Genomic DNA, 8,293 nt, shown 5'->3' with positions numbered 1-8,293 from the left:
GGGGGGAGGGGAGGAGACCAAACACAGGGGAGATAACTCGTAATTTTGTGGGCAAATAATACATGCTGTAGGGGAAATTGTATATGCCCCTGTGGGCCAATAAGCACTCTGCTTTCTGAACATCTACTCTTGTTCACAACGAAGATTTACTTGATCACACAGGTAAAAAGCATGGCTGTCGTTGGTGGCTGGAGGTGGCATCAAAGAGGCGTTCTGGATTGTGGGAGGGGCGCCACAGGAGATCTTGGTGCAGCTGAACTCTGTCCCCTGTGGCATGGTCCACTGTCCATTTTCCTGACAAAGCGATGTGAAATCTGCTGCTGGTGCCTTGAATCCTACGAGGATAATGTTTAAACTAAACTCAAGAAAAAAAAAAAAAAAAGCATTTATGTATGGATAGCATTGTGAAATCAGACACTCATTCATATAATGAAATCGAAACAACAGTTACTATTTCACTTGTTGAGTAATTTTAATCAATTTTTTTTCTCAACACATTTTATGCTCATTTAAAAACATACATGTGTGGATTTTAATGAAAACTTTGAACAAAGGCATATTATATAAAGTAAATTTAATGTTTTCAAATACACTCAAGCTTTGCAAGTCACCAAACTTTGAAGGTCATTTTCTTGTTAATTTTATCACTGACAACCACCCTCCCCCCAACCTCCTCCGATGACAAGTACATATCTCAACTTCTATTCAAGACAAATAGGTATTTCTTTAATCAAAGGGGATACATATGAGCAACATATATCATATATTGCTCTAGAGCAAGCTGTGGAGTTGATTCACTGTCTACAAACCTGTTAGACAGACATGCTGGGCACGACCACCCGCCATTGTGCTGAAAGTGGACATTGAAACACGAGGAGGGGCGTTCTCTATGGGTCTGTCAAGAAGGCGGACGGCTCCATTCAACACCGGCAAGGGTTGGCCGCACAACACAGTCTGGCAGGCGTCCGGAGGTGCTGACCACTGTCCTGTGTCCTGACATGTAACACTCTTGGAGGTAGAAGATGATACGGTGCCATCGTAACAGCGGTACATAGCCACCGAACTGTAGAAGGTCGAGGTGAATACAGCCTGAGAGAGAAAAGAATATCTGCTTTCCACATCCATGGAGTAAATTTGGAGCCCCAATTTCGAACACTCTGAAATGGAATACGTAACATCAGCACACAAAAAAAATATTTTTTAGTGAGGGCCAGATCTGAACAATTTGAAAAGTTTGCATAGCTCTGAATCAGTACCTTGTTCGTAGAGCGAAGAACTTAATTTTTCCCGCAGGCCCATGTTTCTGGAGTGCAAACATAGGTCTTATTTGTAAATAAACATAGTGCTATCTTGTACTAACTCCATTTTCTGGTGTTCATAAAAATCACTTTGAATTCACTGAATTTCAGTCGCAAAAATGGGAGTAAGTACGAAATGATATTAAAAATCCACGGTCATAGACATTATCAATGTGGGATTCAAAGGAAAGATTAACGTTGACAGTAGTTACAAAAACTCAAAACAATTTAGAAACCGGGGTCAGCACATGACAGTATTCAACTCGCAAGTGGTGGGCACTGTTTTCCTTCAGTTTGGTAAATTGATATTTCTTTCTTCTTTTTTTCTTTCTTTCTTTTTTTCTTTGGGTGTGGATAGTCTGGTGCTTAGGCTACAGCACTGGTAATGGTGAGATTGCTGGTCCGAGCTTACGAGGCTCAGCTCAGGCCAACGATGTGTCCTCGGGAAAGACACTTTACAGGAATGGTTCTATTTGCTACTGTCCTTTTGGATATGTACGTTAAATATGCATGACCTGCACAGTGCTACAAGGGGCATGAAAATGGTGACGCTATCAACACTATTATGTTATTTCAGAGGCGGAACCTCCGTGTTTAACGTACACATAAAAAAGGACTGAGCCAAGTTGGACATTCGTGTAAAGTGCCTTTCTCAAGGACAAAACGTCGGACCTACAAGGGACATTATGACGATACACTTTAAATTTTGCTGCATTGATTCACAAATCGTATGATAATGGCTTCTGTGGTTGTATTATAGGCACCAAAATGTCTGGGAAAATAAATACACAAAAAGAGCTGATGGTGTAGACGTTTCTCCGTCAGCTCATAGCTTTTTAGGTATTGATTATAAGCCTCTAATGTTCTATGTTCTTTCCATCTTTAGGTTCGTCTTGTCTTCTTTTCTTCATCGGCTGCGATATTCAGAAGTCAGTTAAAATATTATTCATTTCCCTATGTGTCTTTGTATCTTAATAAATTGCTTATATGTGTTTCCTCCTTTCCCATAGTACACAGGCAAAGCACATTCCCACATACCTTTGCTCCGTGTACGTCCGGTGGCTCTTTACAATCCACAAACGTGCAAGTCACGTCAGGTCTGCTCCATAAGCCAGTCACACCGTTACACTCTGATGTAGGATTACTTCCCGACTGTACGTGGCCATCCAAGCACTCATACCGCATGACTGAGAAACCATCTGACGTGGCAATGGCGTTAGTCACGCTTGTCGCCAAGCCTTCACACTGTGAAAGAGCTAGTGAAATTGGAGGGGTTACTTTACCTTCGAAAACACTCTTAAAGAGTTTGACTTTACTTGATACGATAACAAACGATAGAACAAATGGTAAAAACACCCTGGTGCTTTTTTTTGTAGAGGACAACTCTTTAATTAATTTGCAAAACCCCAATAAATATTGATTGTTGCTACTTTTACACATTTTTCGTTGTCTTCTAGTTATCATTGAAATCTTTCGTGTCCCGGTTTATGATATGAGGTTCATGCAGGTGTGATAAGTTTATGATATTATTCAAGAAGTCATTCAGTTCCTTTTTTCACATATTATGTCTGAAATGCGTTTTTTTCACAATGATACAACTTTCCTCACAGCCCCCAAACAGCTGCACTGTAGTGAACTTTACCCTGAGCAATAATCGGATGCGAAGAACCTGCAAGCTCTCCTTGATTCAGTAAACAGCGCTACTACAGTTGTGTGAGTATCTGGAATACCTGAGAGCGAGAGTGTCATCTCTGACTCAGAGGCTGAAGTGTAATGACCCTTCATGTTCTCGAGCTGCCGTTGCACTTTCTGCTATATCCAGGCTACTCTATGTTTTTATGTTATCCATCTACTATGTTACTCTTTGACACCCCCTGGCTCTCCTGTCCCACACCCTTCCTTTAAGCACGTCTTTCACAATGGTGTCGTATCGTTTTAAAATTGCTATAATATTGCATTGTTCTACTTTTTACTTTATTAGGCAGGGTTTGTCTTGTGAGGGGAATCTGACACACCTCATTGTTCGTCTTTTGTGTGTGTGCTGAGTAGCTAATTTTGGCTATTCTGCGGTAGCACGACATCTCAAACATCATAAGAGACTTCTGCAAATAGTAACTAATTACTTACCTATCCCGAGACACACGTAAGTTTGTACTTTTGAGACAGGAGCGCACATTTCTGTATCAGTGCATGGCCTTGTATCACACCCATAAAAATGTGTCTGAGGAACATGTGGCGAAGGAATTTTATGAATCAGATAATAATATCATGTTTTAAATTTTCCTCATTTATTTCAGTCTAAATCATTGACTGGCGCCAAACCTAACATGAAACCATTGAGCAGTCAAAAACTATTACATAATATCTCTGTCCTTCAATGTGGTGAGGTAACTGATATTCATGCACTCCTTTTTTAGGGGGTAGGAGGGGGTAGAATGCTAAAAAAAGAAAAGATTTTTGACGGCCTGCGAACCAGAGTAAAGACGAAGAGAGGAAGAGGGAACAAAGCTAGAGAGCAATCACCAAAGTTGTACATTGGTGTACAATTTGTAGGTACTTTTTCACTTTCACGGGTTGCACCTATATCTAAAAGTAAAAAGGGTCTGTTTATCACCTCCTTAACCCGCACGGAAGTTTCTGTATTTTCACCTAGTCGTAAATTCCAGTTCATGGTTTACTGAAAAACAGAAAACATCACAACAAAAGTACTAACAAACAATAAGTGGACAGTCTATTTGAAACTATCCGAACCTTTATTGCTGCATTGCTACTCTTATTTGCATTTATTTTGCTGAGAAGAGCGTATCTGTTCATTTGTGAGTGCTTTTTGAATAATGAAAAGCACATCAACACCATGGCATTGTAATATTTGAAAAAAAAGTAAGCTAAACAAATGTAAACAACCGTTGGACCTATCTGTTGGACCTGAATCCACTCGGTTTTGATCTTTGGGAGTACAAGGGTTAAAAGTTCAAAAGAGAGAGAGAGAGAGACAGAGAGAGACAGAGACAGAGAGAGAGAGAGAGAGAGAGAGAGAGAGAGAGAGAGAGAGAGAGAGAGAGAGAGAGAGAGAGGGGGGGGAGTGGCGAGTCAGAAAGAATAAAATAAGGCTCTGGAAGGGGGTAAAATAAAAAGGACAGAACGTGTAGATGTATATTTGTAAAGTTTGTTACATGGTCATGTCGTGTGTTCGGTTTCATTCTTCATTGTGAGTACTGTACAAAAACTGGATCTCCACTTTGATAGTCACAATTATAATTTTTAAAAAAATAATAACCATGTTACTTTGGTGAGAAAATCCTAGCGTGGTAATTAAGAGACATCTTCCATTTCGATGCAACGATACATCATTTGATATTTTCTTGAATATCTTAACTGGGAAAAGTCACACAAGTATTAGAACCTATGTTACGCACCTTATCTAGTGAAGCTTGGTGCATATCTATCACGGCGCTTTTGCTATCTCTCACAAAGCTAGCTGCTCTGTCCCCTGTTGTCCAGTCTGGGTGAAGCATGCAGCGTCCTGTGTCCGGTCTGTAGCTGACCCCTCGACATGCTCTGTACAGCCAGCAAAGACGTAGACATTGCTGGACGTTTTGAGTTTTCTGAGATATCCAGTCGGCGCCAGATATACGTTGTCCTTGGGTCAGCTGGATGTCCCGCCAGCTACTGATGGATGGTAGTGAGACACAGAGCCTAGTTTCTATAAAGACTAAAGACACGTAAATTATTATGTCTACAAACTTGACCGCCATCAGGTTTGGAACCCTGAAAAGTCCTATTCGACAGAACACGTTTCACGCTCGCTTCGACAAAACCTTGTTTTTTTTATTTGAAAAGTATTAATTACCATATATAAATGGTGAACAGCATAAACATTTCGAAAGCTTATGAAACAAAGTTCAAAAAAGAGTTTGCAAATACATTAAAATTTCCGCAAATGATTTTCGTCTTCGAAATATTCTTACTCTTCTATCCGGAACAGGGAATGCAGTCTTTAAAGAGGAGTTTGAACGTATGCGAAAACTGAGTACTGCAGACGTTATTTTGTTGTTTAAGAAAGTGCAATTATTTTAACTATTTTTCGTTGGTTATTAAAATGATCAGTTCGTTAACAAGCTAGTAGCTCTCTTTCTGGTCCAAAGTTCACACTATAGATTATAAACAACTCTAATATCTATGAGACGTGGAATTATTCTTTTTTCCCATTCTCCAAGTATTTAGTAAAGCATCCCTCAGAATATGTGTTGACAGATTTTACTCAGTAGTCGACTTGTCGAATTTAAAGAGCACAAATATCCCAGCCACGCCTCAGACTGCCGATGCTGTGGTATAAAAAGGAGACACTACCTTTTAATGACCCGAAACCAAAATAAAATTTAATTATTCATGGCACACTATCCCAGGTCGTTCCTTTTAATCACGACCGCTATTGAAAACGGTCCCTGCTCAATATTTTATAACAAAGGACAAGTCATTGTCTGTGTGTAGACATCAACGACCAATTCAATGGGGTGTTATAAGTACGGATGTAACGTTTCAATAAACCCTGTAAGGCTGGTACAAAAGGGGAGAAAGACTGCTTTGAAAACTCCATCGAACAACCTATCTTTAAGAGAAACCAGTGAAGCGAGTTAAATGCCCTTCTGATCGTGGGCCAAGATCTTACTCTAGCGCTATAGACACGTTTTTCTTCCGATTTAATTATTATCGTTCTTAAGGTACCTCGTGTTTTGAAAACAGTTGGGAAATTTAGTTAAGTTTAACTTTAGTTAGACTTTTATGGCGCTAACAAGACAGTTGGGTTACATAATTATTGGTGAGATTAAAGGTGTTACTTGAGAGTAACGTACAAGGTAAAGAAGAAGGAGAGATAAGGGCGATAGATGATTGATAGGAAAGAAGGAGCTGTTCACACCATAACACCCGCCAACCACCCAGAGGGGAAATGTACCGACATAATAATACATGAAGTAGAGCTTATGTTGGCAAATTTGCTTCAATAAATAATGATTTTTATAAAGAAAGTAGTGTTCAGTTTTACATATGAAAGCAGCGTTACCAGAGTTTTCATGACAATGGTAGCACTAGATTACCGAAAAATACAACAAGCCTTTGGTTTACCGAGTAATACAGTAAACTTACAACCTCGAGTAATCATCTTAGTTGTAGTAAGAGTTTTACAAACACGCAACACAATAAGGTCAAATAATAATATTATTCCAAAAGATTAGAGGTGTTACAAGAGAGTAACAACACAAAAAATAAGAGTAGAAATAAGGACAATATATGTTTGACAGGAAAGAAAGAGCAGACCACACCAGAGCACCCGCCAACCACACACAGGATTCGTTTGAGAAATGCAGACTCGTCTATCTAAGGTCTTAGACCTGACTTTTATATATTTTTGTTTCCTTTTTGAAATATGTGAAATTGAAACAAAGCATAAAAATCTACAAGACTGGAATATAATCTCTGCTATGACGGCGATAAGAAAAAGAAAATAGGAAACCTATGACTTTGTCCAACTCCGAACACGCCTCTCTCGCCTAAAAGAGAAACACCGAGAAGATACTCTCAGAAGTGCAATCATCATCATCATCCGGTGCCTTGCCGACTGGCGTGGGCGATCATGGACCTCCACTTCCATCTGTCTTTCGAAGCAGCAATGGTGTCTGTTGTTCTTGCTGCTCCTAGCCATGTTGTCATTTTGTCCAGTATCTTTTCCCTCTGTCTGCCTCTACCTCTCTTTCCATCAAACTTTCCTGTTGTTACAATGTTCTCTAATGCTTCTTTCCGCATTGTGTGTCCGAAAAAATTTGCCTGTCGTTTTCTTATATTCGTGATAAGTTGTTTTCTATAATTTGATTCAGCCAGGACTTCTTCATTTGTTTTTCTAGCTGTCCATGGGATACGTAGCATGAACCACAACTCTGCCGCAACAATTGTTTTTTCCAACTGTTTATTGATTGTCCATGCTTCGCACCCGTATAATAGGATTGGCTCGATGTAGCTTTTAATTACTCTTTTCTTCATTTCCAGTGACAGATTGATGTTTGTTAGTATCTGTTTCATCTTGTGGAAGGTTGCTTTTGCTTGGCAAATGCGGCTTTTAATTTCGGTGTGACATCTACCATCTGATGATATAATGGTCCCCAAATATCTAAAAGAAGTGCAATAGTACGAGGAAAAAGCGACCGTGGTTATAATGTATAACTCCGTGGGTTCCTGTAGTCTAGAGGTTAAGGTGTTCGCCTCTTATTCAATAGGTCAAGTGTTCGAATTTGGATAGCGACGGAATAATATTATTTTCTTCTCTAACAATGTCCCCTTTCACATCATTTCCTGCTCTCAATAACGTTCTGTCGTCTGCTTCCGTCTTCACTTTCTGCCCCTTCACCCCTTTGCCCCCTCCTCTGGCTCCTGACTCTTTCTGCAGCCTTTCTACTGCTGCTCCTTGGCTCTTTCTTACTGCTGTCGTTCGGCTTCACTCTTGGCCCTGATTATGGTAGGTAAGATCTACACATAGCCATCTCGGTTTATGAAAAAATCTCTCAGGTCCCACGTGCAAGTTGCGCACGTCAAAGATCTCTTGGTGGTCCAAATTCGATAAGAGTAGGCTTTGGTCTTCGCCCCGACAAATTTTATAAAAACTATATCCTACCAACTGAAAACGTTTAATGTGTTCCGCGGGCTCATTATGACGTTATGTAGTTGCGAGCAACGTAAAAGATTTACCAACAAAAATAATTTTAAAAAATTAATCCCCTTTTTGCCAAATTGTTGTTTCTCCAGGACTAGACTATACTTATTGCGTTCTTTAGAGGTTCTACCCTTTTTAAAGCACAAAGGTGTGTCCGTGAAAAACAAAAAAAAAGATGTGTTCTACTGATGTGTATAGAAGAGACAGAGAGGACACTGTGAGTGTTGGTGTATGTATGTGTAGTTGTGGAAGTGGTGTAGTGGTGTCTGCGTGTAAATGTGTGTGTGTGTGT

The sequence above is a fragment of the Aplysia californica genome, unplaced genomic scaffold (assembly GCF_000002075.1).
Source record: "Aplysia californica isolate F4 #8 unplaced genomic scaffold, AplCal3.0 scaffold00257, whole genome shotgun sequence".
In the NCBI taxonomy this organism is placed as follows: Eukaryota; Metazoa; Mollusca; class Gastropoda; order Aplysiida; family Aplysiidae; genus Aplysia; species Aplysia californica.
Note: the sequence above shows the minus strand (reverse complement) of the source record.